Source organism: Acomys minous (genome assembly GCF_964271855.1).
Source record: "Acomys minous genome assembly, chromosome: 17".
Lineage (NCBI taxonomy): Eukaryota > Metazoa > Chordata > Mammalia > Rodentia > Muridae > Acomys > Acomys minous.
Window position 1 is genome coordinate 31,285,897 of NC_140500.1, and position 19,695 is coordinate 31,305,591.

Consider the following 19,695-nt stretch of genomic DNA (forward strand, 5'->3'; position numbering starts at 1 on the left):
AAGAGCAGAATATATGTCACCTGTATGTCCTAAGAGCCCTGCACAGGACCTAACAAGAAGGGGAAATACAGAGGCAAGAAAGAAGGGGAAAAAGAGAGGGAGGGAAAATGGAATGTAAATTTTAATTGCTCTGCACCACGTAGCCATGTCCCTCTGGCCTAAGTAATATGATGTGCTGAATACAACAGTTTTGCTCCTGCGTCATATTCCCACATGCAGCCCTGCGCTGGACATGGTGTAGGTCACACAGGTTCGGCACCATATGCACTTGTGAGTCTGCCTACTGTCCCCAAAGGCTTCTCAGGAGGCATTATCTGATCTTCCACTTAGGTGACAGATCATGGTCCACAGGAGAAGTCTAGACACACTTTTCTGGCCCCCACGGGTACCTGTACTTAAATGCACATAAATCCTTTGACTGAGTGAGGAAGGAAGGAAGGAAGGAAGGAAGGAAGGAAGGAAGGGAGGGAGGGAGGGAGGGAGGGAGGGAGGAAAGGAAGGGTGGAGTGGTTAGTATTCCTCCGTAATCATTTGCTCCTAAGCCCTCCCATTTGTTCTTTGTTCTTACTTCCTATTGTGTATACGGGCTGAAACAAATTCTCTGGGACTGGATTCAAATCTAACCTTCTGATCATTAGCCACGGATCGGTCTGAAGGTCTCCTGTCTCTCTCAGAAATCAGCCTTGGTCTCGCCAGCAGTGTTTTTTTGTTGTTGTTGTTGTTGTTGTTTTCTTAATGGAAACCAATCTTGGCATTAGGACCCATGGGCAAGACAAAGGAAGGCTGGAAAAGGAGAGTAAGTGAGGCCAGTCAGGGACAGAGGTGTCACCAAGCAATTCCTTACCTCTGTGGGCAGTTGGTGCTTGGCACACTGGGGACAGTGGGAGCTAGAATAAGCCCTTAGCTCACAGTGTTCCCACCCAAGGCAAGGAAGCAGAACCATTTATGTACCAGCTCCCAACACCACCCACCACTGGTGAGGGGCTGAGCTGGGGTGTGATACCTGCTGGGAGAGACAGAGATGTGGGTGTGCAGTGGACCCTGCCTGCCCCTCTATTATCACATACACCTCTGGCTTCTGTCGCAACTCCATGCTGATATAAGGGTTAAGTGTGTGCATGTGTGTGTGTGTGTGTGTGTGTGTGTGTGTGTGTGTGTGTGTGTGAATGTGTGTGTACACATATGTACGTACGTACATAGAGCCAGGTGTTGATATCAGGTGTCTTTCTCAATCACTCTCCATCTTTGTTTTTGAGGCAGAGCCTCCTGTGGAGTCTGGAACTTGCTAACTCATGTAGACTAACTGGTCAACAAGCCCTAGGATTCTCCTGTCTCTGCATCCTCAGCACTGACATTACAGATATGCACTGCCATGCCAGGCTTTTTTAAAACGTGTATGCTGGGGAGCAGACTCTGGTCCTCATGCTTGCCTGGCTCCCAGCACTTTATAGACTGGGCCATCTCCCCATGCTGGGAGTCTTAGAGAGCTATCCTTGATGTGTATTAAGCACTTGATGTTCCGTGCCCTATGGAATCTTTGCCCAGCACCACGTGTGTGATACAGAATGGGTTCCCATGGAACCAGCTCCTCAGAACCCCCTCACCATCTGCAGGATAACGTGGCCCTAGAGAGTTCCAGGAGCTGGGATACAACAGGGAACCTAAAAAGTCGGGTCCTGGACACCCAGCCTGCATGGTCCCTCTAGGCGCATGGGGCAAGGCTGGAGCACTGAGGATGCTGGAGGCTGCCTCATTCAACCCCATCACCTTATGTAAAAAGGAGTGGTTGGTCCTAGGACACATGGCTACAGGGTAGCTCTGAGACCGGCCTCCCTTCAAAGTAGAAATCAGACACATGGAGGACACTAGCTTTCTCAGCCTTCCTGCTGGGTGCTCAGAGTTCATTTCATAGTGGTGACAGCATGCTCTGCCAATGCCTCACCTGAATGTGTTTCCTGGGTTGATACTCGTCCAGCTTTAGCACAAGATGATTTTGCCTTACAGGGGCTTTAGCTTCCTTGGGAGGCGTATGCAAAGTCCATGTCTATCATTTCCTTGAGAACAAGCACTCAGAAGTCCCATGGAACAGGTGATTGAGGAGAGCACAGGCCTGGGCCAGCTGTGTGGCCTCAGGCCATATCCATTCCCTCTCTGAGTCAATTTCCTTATCTGTAAAATGGGGGCTGCTGGGTAATAGCAGGCACAAGAACGCTTAGGAAGGTGTGACTTTCCAGGTCTCATGGATAATGGAATGGTGTTCTCCTTAGTGTTCAGGGGTGGAGGTGTGGGGTGACCCCATTCCAGCCAATTTTTGAGTTTCTGACTTTTTTTCTTCCCATGAGTTGTTGTCAATCCCTCAAGTTCCTAGGAATGTTCAGACAGCTCTCCACCCCCATGGCACACAGCCATAGATTGCAACCTCAGCAGATCTAAGGTGTCTACATCTTATCGTGAGAAAAAAAACAAGGTCTTTCCCAAGGCCAAGATACTCAGCAGCAGCCAGTTCTGGAACCCTGTGGGTTCCCAACGTCTGCTGTTTTCTAGCATCCTCTATGGGAGCTGTGCCCAGGCTCCTCAGCCCTCACCCCTGATCCCAGCTTCTCTCCTCTCCTCACACCATCCCCAGCCATGCAGAGTGCTGGGGTGTTCAATCCCCACTGCAGGCGTCACTTCCGCCTCTGAGTGTGTGTGTGGCAGATGGCTCAGTGGCTATTTTCAACTCAAGAGAGGACATTTCACAAGAGGATAGCGCTCACAGACGGGGGCAGCGGGTTTGGGACTCAGGCCAGCATCCATTGCCTGGTGGAGGAGCCCCATAGCTTCAGCTCCTGTCCTGGCTTGGGCCTCAGTCCTGTATACTGTGGAATATGTGAGCTTCTGGAGAGCCTCAGTCTCCCCACTCATAGACTAGGGCAGGGAGGCCATTAATAGAGCTTTAGCATCATCAGCCTGGACAAACGGACCCCAGGGAGAAGAGGCAGGTGTAGTGGGGGCTTTGAGAGAGCCTCACTTTCCAAACCGGGAAGGTCCTTGGGCCTGTGGAATGGAGCTGTCCAAGGTACACAAGTTTCTGTGCTTAAGTAGGCCCAGCAAGTGGTGAGGCTGGTGGCTAAGAGGCACTAGCTGGAGCCTGAGACCCAGCCAGCTCTTTGCTTCCACCTGAGGTCTCAGCCAGGACAAATGAACTGGGAGGGGAAGGCCCCAGGAGAACATGATCTGGGACAGGATGTAAGGGGTGGAACTCCCACCCCTGCTGGACACTGAACCTCAGCTACCAGGCACTTTATTGTGAATAGGGTAAGGGCATGAAGGAGAGTTCCATTCACAGGCCAAGGGCTGTATATCTGGTTTCCCATCACAAATACTGTGTGCAAATGAGTTTTCCTACATATCGTGTTTACTACAGAATATAAGGAGTTAGGGGCATATTGTAGAAGAACCAAAACCTTTGCCTTGTCAGTGTTGGCATCTGGAGGGACCCCATGTCCTTTTAGCATAATACCTTCTTTCTAGACACTGGACACAGTAAGAGTCTAGTTGGAGCCATACAAAGTGAAATCCTATTTAGTTTTGTTTCTGCATTTTTTGCTTGAGTTTCAGATATTTGCCTGGGTCATTAAATTTATTTGAAAACACTGTGTTTTGGTAGATACATAATAATTTACTGCTGAATAACTTATTTAACCAATAACCATCTCATAAAGACACCAGTTAGCTTGCCTCTCATCTTATTTAGTTGTCCCTTTAAGAGCACTGTTGCACCCACTGCTTGCACATAACCTGTAATTGCAGCAACTTGAAATAGGAAGATAGTGGGTTCGAGGATAGCCTTAGCTACATAGTCAGACCCTGGCTCAGATATCAAACCAGGGGGAAGAGAAATAGCTTGGCAGGTATGCTACTCACATAAGGCTGACTATCTGAAGCTGATGCCCAAAGTGTAAAAATCACTGGTGTGTACCTGAAGTCAATACCTGAATGTAAAAGTCACTGGTGTGCACCTGAGGTCAATGCCTGAGTGTGAGAATCACTGGTGTGCACCTGAAGTAAATGCCTGAGTGTGGGAATCACTGGTGTGCACCTGAGGTCAATGCCTGAGTGTGAGAATCACTGGTGTGTACCTGAAGTCAATACCTGAGTGTAAAAGTCACTGGTGTGCACCTGAGGTCAATGCCTGAGTGTGAGAATCACTGGTGTGCATCTGAGGTCAATGCCTGAGTGTAAGAGTCACTGGTGTGCCTGAGTGTGGGAATCACTGGTGTGCACCTGAGGTCAATGCCTGAGTGTGAGAATCACTGGTGTGCATCTGAGGTCAATGCCTGAGTGTAAGAGTCACTGGTGTGCACCTGAAGTAAATGCCTGAGTGTGGGAATCACTGGTGTGCACCTGAAGTAAATGCCTGAGTGTGGGAATCACTGGTGTGCATCTGAGGTCAATGCCTGAGTGTAAGAGTCACTGGTGTGCACCTGAGGTTCCACTTTCCTATGATAAGGTGGGAGGTAAAAACAGGATAACAGGCTAGATGCTCAGGTATGCAGCACAACAGCTGAAACAAAGGAGACTCTGACAAAGACACTGTGGGAAAGGAGGGATGTGATTCACCCCCACCCTACCCCAAGAGACATCATCATCAAAGAGAGCCATAAGGAATGAGCTGAGGCCATCACACACACTGAGCACCCTTTCTCCAAAGGCTTGGGCCAGACATATTCCAAGGCCACAGTTTTCCTGCTTTGGGAATGCACATAGCCTTTACTGGCTAAGCACCTCAGTGTATCCATCAGAAACTCAAAATCCAAAAGTTTGGGGGCAAACCTAATCATTGTTTCCACTTTGATAGCATTTTTGTGTTTCAAGTTTTATACTGGCTTTAAGGATTTCTTTTTTACTTTTAATTATGTGTATCTGTGTGGGAGTTTATACTCATGAGTGAAGTACCCACAGAGGCCAAAAGAGGGCACCAGATCCCCTAGAACTGGAGTTACAGGTGACTGTGAGCCACCCATTTATCTTACCTCTTGATGAATCCTTTGTTTTAGGGTGTGCTAACGAACACACGTCCTATATGAGTGTAATATATGGGCAAGTGAGTCACTGCACACATGTGGAAATTAAAGGAAGACTTTGTGAAATCAGTTCCTGCCTTCCACCTTTACATAGGTTCCAGGGATCAAACCCAGGTCGCCAGACTCAGTGCCAAGTATCTTTACCTACTGAGCCATCTCACGAGACGACTCACCATTACCTGATGACTCCTCTGCCCAAGCCCAGTTTTGTAACCTCACACCTTGTTCACTGAGTTGTACACACCCAGGTGTTTGCACATTTTCTCATATAGTCTTAATTTTAAGAAACCATGCTTGTTGCCTGACCACTAACCTCCTAAGAAAAACATTTTAAGAACTGGGGAGCCATCAAGCTTACAGTGGCAGGCGCCAGTTTTCCTGAAGCTTTTCATTTTGAAAGCTCAGACTCTTATCTTTGGTGCCAAGCGCTGTCCATTGCTTTCCTTGGAGAGAAGGGCACCCTGGGTATATTTTGGAGAAACTGCCTGCCTCAATTTAAATAGCTATCACTTCTTGCCAATCATTTGTATTCAAATGGCCTTCCGTGAAAACAGAGGCTACGTCAGCCAGCAATATGAAGGACGGAATGCACGTTCTTCCTCCTTCAGCCCCCATAGGCGAGTGCTACGTGCCACCCTCTGAGTTCGAGTGTGGAAAGTTCATATTAAAAAAAAACAACAACAACAACCATTCTCACCACTGTGTCTAGGATACTCAATATGTGTGACTGGTGGTGCAACCACAAGCAGGTGATGGTGAAGAATATAGTGACAGCCCACCCTGGCCTTGTGCTGAACCTCCAGGGTCTCCATCCAGCATTGATGTCCAACTGTTATCAGTGAAAATGGCACATAATGTGCTCTGGGGATTGTTTTGTCTGAGACCTCCAGAAGGCCTTGGAAGCTCTCCCAGGACACGAAGCACACCTTGAGAGTCAACAACCACACCAGTTACCTTTCTTTTGCTGTGACAAAACACCAGACATTGGCAACTAAAGAAGGAAGGTTATATTTGGGGTCACAGTTTAGGGGACAGTCCATCATGGTGGGGAGACCACAGTGGCAGGCTTGTGAGGCAGCCTGTCACGTTGCACCCAAAATCAGGCAGCAGAGAGATGGACGCTGGTCCTCAGCTTGCTTCCTTTGTGTGTTCATTTGGGGACCCCAGGCCATGTGATGGTGCCATCCACATTCAGTGGGTCTTGCTTTTTCTTCTGTTAAGCCTTTATGAGAAGGCCCTACAGACAACCCCAGAATTGTGTCCCTGGGTGATTCGAAGTCTAGTCAAGTGGACAGTGAAAGTTAACTATCACATGGACTTAGGAAAAAACACAGGAAACGTGGAACAGATCTTAGGTGCAGAACCCTAGGAATGTGTAGGGCTCAAGTCACGTGGTCTGCATGTGGCCGGTAAGAAACTGCATGGCCTAGGCCTGGGGTCAGCGTTCTGTTGGAGCTGGTACGGTATAAAGAAGGATTTGTTCTGCTCACAGTTTTGAGGCTCAGGGCACAGCATTGGCTGGGCTCCTGTGAGGGCTCTCATAATGAGCGGCCTCACTGTACAAGGTATGGGGGGAGGGCCCATTATGACCGACCAGGAAGCCAGACAAGAGAGACCATCTTGCTCCACTAATGCCTCATTCTAATTGGAGTAGCTAGATTCCCACATATCTCTCTGTTACTTTGAGGGCAGCATCCCCAGGAACCTGCCCACCTCCCTGTGGGTACCACTTCCTAAAGGTCCCACTACCTCCCAGCAATGCTACTTTGAGCATCCAGATGCTAGCGTGGGAACTGTTGGCAGACCGTTGGTTATGGGTAAATGTGCTTCTGCTGCTCAGAGAAGTGGAAGGGAGGTAAGCAGGCATGAGGGCCCATGCTGAAGGGGCATGCTCAACTGAGTCATCAGCTGCAGGAGCAGAAGCTGGGAGCAGAAGCTGGGAGCAGAAGCTGGGAGTGTTCACATCTTGATTCATACCATTGGTGAGGTCAGCACCGCCCAGATTCCCATGTTCCCTACACAGACCTAGCAGAGGTGGGACTTGAGACCCTGAAAACAATTCCAATATGGGTTTCTAATATGCACCAAGTCTGCAACTCCATGGGTTTGCTCCAAGCCACCATAAGCATCACCTTAACAGCTCTGAATGGAAATGCCTTGATGCTCCCATTTTCCTTGTCTCCTGACTGAAAGGAAGGTCCTCTCCTGAGTCGGGTGGCAAGCTAGGAGCCTTTGAAAATGGCAGGCATTCCTGAGAGCAAGGTTTGATTAATAGTGTTAAGATGAGCTGAAGTATGCTGGCAGATGCCTATGATCTCAACACTGGGAAGACTCAGTCAGGCACCTGGATCCCATGAGTTCTAGGCCAGCCTCTGCTACATAGAGAGTTTTGGGGCAGCTGAGGCTAGAGGGGGGAACACACACACATGCACAGAGAGAGAGACAGAGACAGAGACAGAGAGACAGAGACAGACAGACAGACAAAGACAAAGAGAGAGAGACAGACAGACAGAGAAAGACAGACAAAGACAGACAGACAAAGACAGAGACAAACAGACAGACAGACAGACACAGAAAGAGAGACAGACCGAGACAGAGACAGAGAATATGAACAGAATTCAGGAAAACCTCAGGCAGGTGCAAGCATGAGTTTAGAGGCTTCTGCCTCCAGGCTAGAGTCGGGTCACTATCCAGAATCTTCTCACTAAGAACAGCAGAAAGCCCCTGACACACTCAGAATAACTAAAAGACTGACAGGTGAATTGGGGACACAGGCTGACCAGGGGTAGAACGAGGCCCCAAGATCCCACAGTGAAAACTCTGGGTCTTTCCACGGCCAAATTTATCCCAGAGTCAAAACTAAAGAAACTAGAACTGAAGCCTTGGCAGCAGCTACCCCCAACAACTCCACCCCAGAGCAGCAGTTCTCAACCTGTGGGTCATGACCCCTTTGGGGGTCAAACAACCCTTTCACAGGGGCCCCCCAAGACCATGAGAAAACACAGATATTTACATTACAACTCATAACAGTAGCAAAGTTACAATGATGAAGTAGCAACCAAAAGTAACTCTCTGGTTGCGGGTCACCACCACATGAGGAACTGGGTTACATACAGGGCCGCAGCATCGGGGAGGTAAAACCTCAGGCCGGGAGGATGCAGAGCCCAAGCACATACTCCAGACACTGGCTGGCTGCTCTTTTTCAGCCAAGCACCAAGAAACATGGAATGGGGCAGTGGGACCTCCACCATCACCAGGCTATAATGAGGAAGGCCAACACCACCCTCCTACACACACAGACACACACACACACACATTTGGGGTTGTGTGAGAGAACACAAGCATCAGGACTGTTAGCTCCATGGTATGTGTGTGTGGGGGGGGGGTGGCGTGACACAAGACATGTCTTCAGTTCCCATGGCACCTGAGGAAAGCTCATGGGAGGCTGTAAGGACTCCAGACCCTCCAACTAGAGGGATCCCTGTCCCCACTCAGCAACAGCAAGGAACACACAGACACAGACACAGATACACACACACACACACACACACACACACACACACACACACACAAACACACACACGCACGCACGCACGCACGCACGCACAAACACCAGTAAAGGCTGACCTGAAGATGTGGATGTGGGCCCCTGTGGGAAATTAGTAAGCAGGCACTCCCCTGCAGCTGCTGAAGTAGGGCAGAGGAAATGGAAGGTGTGAATGAGTCTCGTGATGTGATAGGTTTCCAGGGAAATTGATAGGTTTCCAGGGAAATTGACTCGTCGGAAGCACCAGGAAGAAGTCTGGCTCAGTGGAAAAGAGCCATTGACAAATGCCAACCCAGATGGCAGAGATACCAGAACCAGCTAACAGAGATCTCACAGTGCCCAGTGTAAACATACTTCAGGGAACTGCTCTGATCACGCTGGAATCAGACTTTTTAAAAAATCAGAAAAGAATAGAAATCAAAGTACTCCTGAAAATTTAAAAAAAAAAAAAAAAGGCACACACTCAGTAGATGTGCTTGATAGCAGAATAGAGAGGGTTGAAGAAAAAATCATTAAACTGGAATATAGGGTGATGGAAATTACCTGATCTAAAAAATAAAGAGAAAATAACAGGGGAAAAATATGTCAACAAAGCCTTAGGACCTGTGGAACTATAAACAAGGCTCTTGGTACTAGACTTCTGCAGGAAGGCAAAGAGAAGGAGGCTGAAAAGCTAGTGTTTAAATAAATAATGGCTGAAAATGACCCCCAAATTGGTACACACACACACACATACACACACACACACACACACACACACACCTCTGAAGAGCCAAGAAGCTCAACAATTTCTGAGAAGTATGAACCCAAAACAATCTACTCTAAGCAGCAAATAAACTACTCAAAACTAAAGATGAAATTTAGAAAATAGTGGAAGAAGTAAGAGAGAAATGGTACCCGCTAGTAGGGTGACAGTATTAATACCTGGCATATACACTGAAATTTAGTTTTAAAAACACCAGGGTCAGTGAGATGGCTCAGCAGGAAAAGGTGCCAAGCCTGAAGGTCCCGATTTGGATCTCTGGGGTCCAATTTCCTCTTTCCATGCCCTACGACCTCTGCATGGAACTCAACAGACAAAATAAATGTAGCAATTTTTAAAAATAAATCACGACAATTAGATGCTGAACAGAATACATGGAGGCACTGCTCTGAAGGTGGTGTGTAGTCAGCAAAGTACACCTGCGAAGGTGCCCCGCACAGCTGGCCACTAGAGAAATGCAGATGAAAACCACAGCTAACGGCAGCACACTCCATCAGAGTGGCTGACTTGGAAAGTGATGACCCCAGCAGGCACTGATGAGAACGCCAAAAGACTAGGTCACTCAGATGTCCACTCAGAAATGTAACACAAGACAGCCACTCTGTAGGATGGTGTAGGGGTTATATCCAAAACTGTGCACTCTGTAGGATGGTGTAGGGGTTGCATTCAAAACTGTGCCTCTACCATCTGACCTGCCGATGATACTTTGGGGCATTTGTTACAAATAAATGGAAACTGTTTTTGACCCACACACAAAACAATACCTTACACAACTGTTTGTGCCAATGTGTTATTAATAACAACCTCTCCGATGTGGAATGACTACCCACATAGTATTATCAGTAAATGCTTACACCATTGTACATCATTCATAGTTGACCACTGAACCATGTATAGCCTGAACCACAGGGCAAGGAGAGGTGGCTGGCTCAGTGGTTATTGTGCAAGCATGAGGACCTGAGTTCAAATCCTCTGCATCTGTATTTTTAAAAAACGAGCATGGTAACATGCACACCTGTAGCCTCAGCCCTGAGACAGGATGAATGCTGAGGCTGCCATCCTAGCTCAGGGTTCAGTGACTCTGTCTCAGGGAATTAAAATCAAAAATGATAAAGCCTGACATCCTCCTCTGACCTCTGTGCACACTTTCTCTCTCTGTCTCTCTGTGTCTCTGTCTCTGTATCTCTCTCTGTCTCTCTGTGTCTCTGTGTCTGTATCTCTCTCTGTGTCTCTGTGTCTGTCTGTCTGTCTGTCTGTCTGTCTGTCTGTCTGTCTCTCTCTCTCTCTCTCTCTCTCTCTCTCTCTCTCTCTCTCTCTCTTTCTCTCCCCCCCACCCCCCCCCCGCATAAATAAAATATCAGTCTCCAGAAAATTATCCCAAGGAAAACAAAAAACCTACTTTCAGAAAGTTCATCTAGGCCCTGGTTTTATGTCTCTCACATCACTGATGAACAATATTCTGCAACCCGGGGTCAGGATGAGGTGGGGATGGAATGGGGTGACTGTAAAGGCAGAGCCCAGGGAGCCTTTGTAGTGTGAGACCGTTTGCATCTTGACTGTGACACTGGTGCCGTGGATTCACTCATGGGAGCATGCACACAGGCACCACTACTGCCTTGAGGATGAGCATTAAGAAGCATCCGCGGTCTCTTGCCTAGTTTTGGTGATAGACTGTGGTTACACAAGATGTGAACCTCATTTGTGGTGAAGGGATGGGGCACAGGGCCTCCCCGTGTATTTCTTTGCAACCTCCTCTGAAGTGATGACTACCTCAGAATAAAAAGTGGCAAAATAAATGGATGGATAGATGATGGATGTGTGGGAGGATGAGTGGGTGGTGATGGAGAAGCAGGAACTGGGGAAAAGTTGGATTCTTATGCAGAGAAGCTCTCTCTTCTCTCTTCTCTCTTCTCTCTTCTCTCTTCTCTCTTCTCTCTTCTCTCTTCTCTCTTCTCTCTTCTCTCTCTCTCTCTCTCTCTCTCTCTCTCTCTCTCTCTCTCTCTCTCCATCTCTCTCTCTCCAGAGTACACACATCCTCACACAGCCCATGCCAGCCACAAATGGGGAGACACCCCCCAATCACTGCCAACTGTACACTTGCCTGAGCCGAGCTTAGTCCTTGAGAGGGGAGAGGCCCACAAGGCAGCTTTACCGAGTGGGTGGCCTGATTCCTATGTGTCTGGGCCAGCCAACGGGGGAGGAGCAGCCTGCTTCTCAGGAGTTCACCTCCATCTCCACCCAACACTGCTCACCCAGTTCTAACCATGACCATTTTCTCCCCCTGTCCAGAGTTGAACTTGGTCACGTAGTCCCCAGAGCCAGCAAGTCATGGGTCCCATTGTGCCACTCCTGATGTCTCTGATGTGACCAGAAGATGTGGAGGGGTGAGTTGAAGGCTGGGGTCTTTTCAGGGGAGGGGGTCAAAGTGTGAGAAGAAAGCTACTATGCGTGTGTACACTTGCATAGGTAAAGAGTTCTGGTGGAGGGACCATGGAGCAGGAATGGAGTATGCTTGAAAACAACCACCTTCCTCTGCTGTCCTGTTGGGGACGCCTGTAACAGTTATTTAGCACTTGGTGGGTTTGGGAAATTCCCAGATCTCTTTGGCATTGAATCGGTACAGTAGAGAGAGCAGATCAACTTCTTCATGTCCATCACCTGGCTGACCTGGTCTCAGTCCTGTGTCTTCTCTTTCCTTTCCTGATGTTGGTGAGCCATGCAGATCTAGCACTGTTTTTGCCTTGGGAGGACAGATAGACAGCCGCCCTTGGCTCCTTTTCTATCAGTTGGGCTAACATGGAGCCTCAGAGGTGGGGCTCAGACTGGCTTGCTGTGACGTGTGCTGAAAGTTGAGAGGGGACAGTGCCATCCAGCCAGGTGGCAATGGCATATGTGGGGCCTGGACTCAGGTCTGGGCTCAGAGCATCAGTTGGGCAACTCTCAGTTGGTTTGCCCCTCTCGGTCTCAGTTCCTTCATTTGTAATGCGGGGACAATGGGGGCATCTTGTGGCAGTTGTGCAAAGGTGCTCCTGTAAAGTGCCAAGCAGAGCGAGAGGATCACACCAGGTACTCAGTTGACACGTGTTGAATGAATGGCCGTGCCAGGTGCCTAATCTATGTCATTGGAGAAACAGCCCGCTCTCCGGGGTCAGGATGCCACCAGGCAAAGCCACCATGGATGGAAACTCTTTGAAGGTCCCCTGGGAGGCACCATGCCTCTGTAGGCCTTCCTCTGCACCCTGTTTTTGCTTTGCTGTGCCCATATGTAATGTCTAAGCCTTGGGGTTCATGCCCTGTGCACCCAGAGCTGACACTATTCATCCTCCAGCCTCAGACCCAACTTCTGTGCTATGAGAGGATCCTCTGCCAAGCCCAGTCACCACCCCTGAGTTTGCATCAGAACGGGCATCAGTTGTGAGCCTCTATCCTGTCCCTTGGCATCATCCTCATGAAAAGTGGTTTCTCATCCAAGCACTTGGGGACTAACCAGATTACTTCCAAATATATTCTGTAATTGCTCATATATCTGCTTAATGTCATCTCTTAAATACCAGGCAATGGATAACTCAGAACAGATACATAAGCATCTAACCCCAGCAGTTTCATGTAGGCATGGATGAGGAAAGAGGTCAGACAATCATTGATGGGCCATCCAGAGAGGGAGGAGGTGACATGGACCCCAGTGTGCCCCAAGATTTCCCATGCCTGTAGCTAGCAACCATACGGTAGAATTTCCTCAGCGTGTGTGTGTCTCATTATGCAATGAAGACACATTACTTCCTCTCATGTAAAGGATGCTCAAAGCCAGGGCTTGGCCACCTGTTTATTCATTTGCCATTTTCACTGAGCCTTTTCTGTGTCTGGTCACAGTGAAAACCAAGTGTAAAAGATGACTTCCAAATATGATGAGCTTTTTGAAGGAAGCAGAACGGGGTAATTAGCTGAGAGGTGGCAAGTTGACAGAGCAGAGTGGACTTCTGAGAAGAGGTCTCAGTAGCAGAAGCAGCAGCAATGTAGGCCTGAGGCCCAGGAAAGCACTGGAGCAGATGTGAAGGCTTCTGGGAGCACATGAGGCTGGGATCGGAGGAACGGTAAGGAGGGGCAAGATAGCTAGGCAAGAGTGTGCAGGTCCAAGGCAAGCCTCGTGGACAGAGGATCACCTGTGGATGGATGGTCAGGCAGAGCCCAGGGGTTCCTAGAAGGAGCATGAATGCAGTAGGGAAGCTGTGAGTTCTGAGGCCTGGTGGTAGATGAGGAACACCTTGAGAGCTGGGGCAGGAGGAGCAGGGAATGTGTGGAAAGGACCACATTAGCTCTAGGTCCAGGGCCCAGAGCTAGCCAAGAATCAAGGAGGCCATAGAAGGGACTATGCGCCCCTTTCACTGCCTTCCAGCCTCAGAAACACACTGATCCAAGGTGATCCCACACCTTAGAGGCCACTCAAAGTAACCTTATTTTTCCCCCCTCTGGCCACTGTGGCAGGCTGGGTCTGATAGCCAGTAGGAACCATGATCACACCAATGCCACTAAGAGCACCTAGGTGCCACTAAGCATGGCTAGCTGCTGTTACATCAACTTGACCCAGGCTAGAGGGGACCTCAACTGAGGAAATGTCCCCACTGGATTGGCCTGTGGTGCGTTGTCCTAATTAGTGATTGATGTGGGAGGGCCCAATTCATTACGGATAGTGTCAAGGAGGCATAGTCTGTGTTTGCAAATAATCTACCATTTAGTCTTTACAATGATCCTGTGAGGTAGGCGGGATGTGACCTGCATTTTACAAAAGGCAAAGTTGAAGCACAGTGTGAAATCACATGCCCCAGGTAAGATTCAAACCCTGGCAGTCAAAGGGAATCTAGGTTTGGAGTGGAGTTTGGGAACTGGGGGTCTGCCTAACACCATCTAAATCTGGGTCACGACCTTCACCAGTCCAGCCAGTGTTCTCACTGTGCCCTGGGCCAGGCATGGCCTGAAACCTCAGAATTGTGTTCCAGGAGTTGCCAGATCTCCCCACCTCAGGATCTCTGGGAGCCAGGGAAGAGGCTGATCTAGCCTCCCACAGCCTCACTGCTCAGGACCAGAGCAGAGGTACCTCCCAAAGGCAGGCCCTCCAGCAGCCCTGGAAGGACCTACACTAGAGCAGCCTGAGGAGAGCAGTGTCCCCTCTTCCAGAGAGAGAGAGAGAGAGAGAGAGAGAGAGAGAGAGAGAGAGAGAGAGAGAGAGAGAGAGAGATGACGCATCCGTGCCTGTGTAGGAACATCACCTGAAGCCACCACAGCTGAGCCTGGTGGGAACCACAGGTGTCTCCTTCCACACAAAACATTTAATTGATGGTCTTCCACATCCAAACCGTATATTAAGCTGATCATATGGAATGATTCTTAGAAATGCAATAACCCCCAAATCAGCAGAAAAGTAGGAGCAGAAACCAGGGATGCATGTGGTGACCCCAAAACAAAATGACAATCATGAGTAATCAAAACCAGATTCAAGCACATATTAGCCAGGTGTGGAAGCCTGAGACTGTAATCCTGATACTCAGGAGGCTAGCCTGGGCTACCTTGTGTCAACAATCAAACAAAAACAACTCAGTTCTTAAAATAGCGATGATATACTGTCCCTCAGTATCCACGAGGAACCAGTGGACGTTCCAGCCCCTAACGTAACATGGTGCACATTGGCCCTTAGCCCAGCAGCAGCTTCCCACACACTTAAGCCATTTTCCTCTGACTTTCAAAGCCTAATGCAACACTGGCACCATTTAATAAGCATTGCACAGTTCAGGGAATAACAAGTGAAATGCCTGTATCTGTTCAGTAGAGGAGCCATCTTAAAACAAAAAAATGCTGGGGCCAGCAAGATGGCTCAGCAGGTAAAATGCTTAGGATGCAACCTTGATGACCCGAGTTCAATCCCCAGAATCCACGTGGTAGAAAGAAATGACTCCACAAAGTCCTCTGAGTTCCACACACTCAGGCTATGGCACATGTGCACCCCCCACGATGATGATGATGATGATGATGATGATGATGATGATGGCGATAACAGCTATTAATTGGATTAATTGATTTTTATTATTTTATTTTATTATCTCAGTATATAGCCCTGGCTATCCTAGAACTCACTATGAAACTCACAGAAGTCTACCTGGCTCTGCCTCCCAAGTGCTGGGATTAAAGGTGCACCACCATGAACATATTATAAAACAATGCAATGCTTTCAAGCCTTGGTTAACTCTGTGGGTATGGAATCCACAGTTGTGGGCACCGGCTATAATGCCAGGTGAGTCTGGTGCTGGGCTGTGGCCTGTAAGGAGCTTTGCAAGCAAAGTAGACTTGCCTGAGCAAGGCTGTGATAGCACCAGAAGATTCTAGCAGTGTGTCCAAAGAGGGAGCTTGAGTATTTCACACAGTCTGGGTTTCCTTGGGAGCCTCTCCATAGCCACACTGCCTAAAAGTCCAAATCACAGGGGACAGATAGACCTCAGAGGTTATGCCAACACACACCCAACACACACTTCCACACACTCAGGCCCACATGTAAATAATAATAATAATAATAATAATAATAATAATAATAATAATAATAATAATAATAATAAATTTACTTACTATTTACTGATTAATTGAGTGACTGAGAAAGCCTGGAATCAATGTGTGGATGCCAAGAGCAATAGCATGCCATGCCAGTTTGGTGAGATGTCCCTGTGCCACCAACACATACCTCTCGCACAAGTATGGGTCCTGCTTGTACTGCCCTGGGCAAGTTATTGTCACTCCTCTGATTTGGTTGCATTTTCTTTTGAATGGGAGTAAAAAGTCTACTGTCTGAGGATGCTTAGGAGGAAGTGAGAGAAAAGTTATGAGGTACCCAGCTTGGTACCTACATGGTAGCTCTGATTCCTTAGTGGCCTTGAGTTATAGGACCCAACCCTATGAGGCTGTGTAATTTGCTGTCTGTGATTAGATTTCAAGGATTTCTGTGACACAGAACCGCAAACTGAGTAGTTTAAAGTCACCAAAATTCACTGTTCCACTTGGAGGAGGCCAAAAGCACAAGACCAAGACATCCCTCCAAAACCAGAGCCTGTTCATTCTGAGCCTTCCTCCTAGCTCCTGCTAGCTCACACCAGCTGTCTCTGTCTCCTACCCCTTACTGTCACCTCTCCTTCCCTCTGTGCACCTGTCTCTGTGTCCAAAGATCCCATGTTATGAGAATGCTAAGTCACATCAGGTCAGGGCCACCTTGTGGCCTCATGTTAACTCCTCCAACTCTGTTAAGACCATATTTCTAAATGAGGCCACATGCATAGATCCTGAGTATTGGGACTCCAGTGTGGACATTAGGATAGAAACAATTCAGCCCCTAATTGCATTGTAACTGTGTGCACTTGATCTCCAGTGGCCATGAATTCACTTATGACTGCAGGAATCTCAAATATTCAAAGAACATTTACATCAGATGACAATGTTCCCCTCAAAACATCTGCCCCTTTGGCTCCAGAGGCTGTCCTGCTAGCTCCCGGCCTCATGAAATCCATCCAGGCTCCCTGGTCGAATTCTCCTGTGAAAAGTAGGAGGATTTCAGGCTGTTCTTTCCCAGCACAACTAGGCTCTGGACACCAAGATGGCATGACAAGCCAGGGTCTCCATCTGTGAGGCAGTCATACGTCAGAGTGTGGGTGGAATACCATTCCACTGGGGCCCTTTCCCAGAAGTGGCCTTCGTGGAGTGAGAGAGTCACTTCCTGTCTTGATTTTCCGAAGAGGACATGCTCTTTCTAGGTGCTCTGAGAGCCCTGAGGACTCAACCTGGCCCTGGTGTCTGTGTGTACTGAGTATGCCCACAGGAAGTTGAAGTTACCCAGAGACCCAGAACCATTGCCCAGTTGAGTTGGAATGGGTGGTTCACCCTGTGTTCTTTTTAATTCCTTTCTGTTTGACCTCTCCTGGCCTCTCAGGGGTCAGGACAGGTGAAATAAGTTATCCTAATCCCAATACTAGTTGCTCCCCTGTGCTCAAGCTGAAAGCTGTCTGTCTGTATTCCAATCTCATGCCACTACTAGGAGTCACTGATCCTGTGAACTGGTCAGATGCATCAGGCCAAGGCAGAAGCAGTCCAAGGTTCTGAGTTCAAATCCAATCCCGAAAGTCCTGGTAAATCTTGCCACTTCTTCAGCCTCTGTTTCTCAATGGCCAAAGGCCAAGTAAACCTGGTTCCTATCTCCCAAAACAAGGGGTGTCTGTGAAAAGCCTTGAGCAGGCCTCTGCATTCTGTAGAACCTCTCTGCTCTCTGGTCTTTAGTCTCCTCCCGGCTAACAAGGACACTGATATAGACAGGTCCAGCCAACTATGCCTGTCTCCTGGGGACTCTACTATCTCTATCGACCACCCAAAGAGGCTGAAGCAGGGCTGTGCCATGTTGAGCTTGTTGGAGTGGTACCTGCTCCACTTCCCGGCCTGTGAAGAAATGCCCATAGCCTCTATCTAGCCCAGCGGCCAGCCATGCGGACCCTTGTGCCTCACCAGGCACCTCCAACACCAGCTTCTCATTCCACTGGCCCCTTGGTTCTGAGAGTTCAGGACCCTTCTGTTTACAAAGGACAGTCTTGGTGGTAGGAAAGTCTCACTGCCTGCCCTCAGAACCCTCTTCCTCTGCCATTTTTGTCAAAAGTAAGACCCAACCTCAAGCCTGTTCTTGCCTTACCACCATCTCACCAATATTCTGAGCCAGAAAGAGGTGGAAACAGGAAAACACACAGGAAGTAGAATGGGCGTCCCAGGTAATAGGGAAAGCATAGTGTGAAGCTGAAGTCTGGCTCTGCTGGGTGCCCTCGCCACTGGCCTCCCCTCTTTGGTTGACTAATATGTGGATGGACCATGGACAGCATCACAGGTTGACGTACAGACCACACAGTCCATGTACCTTCCCCAGCCTACTGCTGCCGTCTTGCCACGTCTGCACCAGCCCACCATACATCAGGCCCTGCCCCCTCACTCGGCCCCTGGCATCTTGCAAGCAGCCTGACCAGACACCCAACCTCAGGATACCATGGAAAGGGGTCACCTGGGCTCTTCCCGCCCCATTCTTAACTAAAAGCACTCAGTTGGGTCACTGTGGGAGGAGAGCAAGTCACACCTGCCCCCAAGCACTGCAGAGCCTCGAATCGCCGCTGGGAGTGCCATGGCTCACAGTCCCTAGATGGGCAGCCTTCATCCAGAAAGAGTTCATAGAGTCTCAGCTTCAACCATAATTTTAACTAAGGTCTAGGAAGTAAAGGGAGAATGAGAAATAAAAATCACCGAGGGTGAGTTCCTGATATTCAAAATGCTTAAAATGGCATCCAAGCAGAGCAGGAGTTGACAGTCACCTGGGCACTCACTCATGTGGAAAGGGGCTGCTTCCTTGGGATGCTGGAAAGTTGGACAAGACACTCCCTGGAGAACAATGAGTGTTTTCTTTTTGTTCTTGATAGACCAGAGTGGCCGGGTGTGTTCTCAGGGAACAAGCAAGGAGTGTCCTGGCCAAGAGATGGATGGCTGCCATGCCCCGGTACCTTTTTTCCCCCTAAGCCCAGAGAGGCTTCCTGGAGGAGGCACATTCTGGCTTCTTGACCCAGGCCTGCCCATGGGCTGACCTCTACTAGCCTCTCACAGTCACATGGCCATCAATCAGGAGCCTCCTCAGGCAGGGCACCTGTAATCCTCCTGGCCTCCTTCCAGTTCCCAATGCAGCTCTTCGTCAGCCAGTTGTACAGGCTGTCCTCAGAAGAAAGGAACTTCCAGGTGGCTGGCCTTCAGCCAGGCTGTTACCGATAGGATCAGGGGGCCATGGAGGAAGCCCAGCCATGTCTACCACCCTCACTGCTTTTGGCAGAGTCTCCTGTTTTGTCAGGGAATGGAAGAAGCCAGTCCCCAACCACTGGTGCCCAGCCATGCTCCCCGCCCCTTGCCAGCCTGGCTTCCCCCTCCTTGCCAGTCCCTAGATCAGAAAGAGAAGTAGCTAGGTACCTGCTTCACCTGCCAGGGGCTTCTTCACAGGGTATAGCCACAGGCTACAGACAACTGGATTGCTGGCTCTGATACCAAGAGGTCAGAGTGGGAGTTTGTGTTGGGGGCCTGGAGCTCAGAAGGGACTCCAAGCAGGATTCCTCATCATCTCCAGATCAGGTATGAGAGGCTGGGCTCATGGGCCTCCAGTATGCCAGGGAGCCTAGGTCTCTGGGGAAGGCAGTTGACCAGCTAGAAAGACTGTGTTAGGGAAGACAACTGGGAAGTTGGAGTCTCAGGCCAGAGGGAAGCTGGAGGGATGGGAAAGC

General features: G+C 49.1%; 1 protein-coding gene across 10 annotated transcripts in view; it reads left to right on the forward strand.

Moving 5' to 3' along the window:
• Positions 1-19,695, forward strand: part of ATP2B2 (ATPase plasma membrane Ca2+ transporting 2) — a 298,195-nt gene that overhangs the window by 102,989 nt on the left and 175,511 nt on the right. For 9 of the 10 annotated variants that reach the window (XM_084766143.1, XM_084766141.1, XM_084766146.1 and 6 more), the window contains exon 3: positions 11,666-11,760. The exons of the other annotated variant lie outside the window; for it this stretch is intronic. The gene's annotated coding sequence lies outside the window, so the exon portion shown is untranslated. The remainder of the gene's footprint in view (positions 1-11,665; positions 11,761-19,695) is intronic. 10 annotated transcript variants of the gene reach the window in all.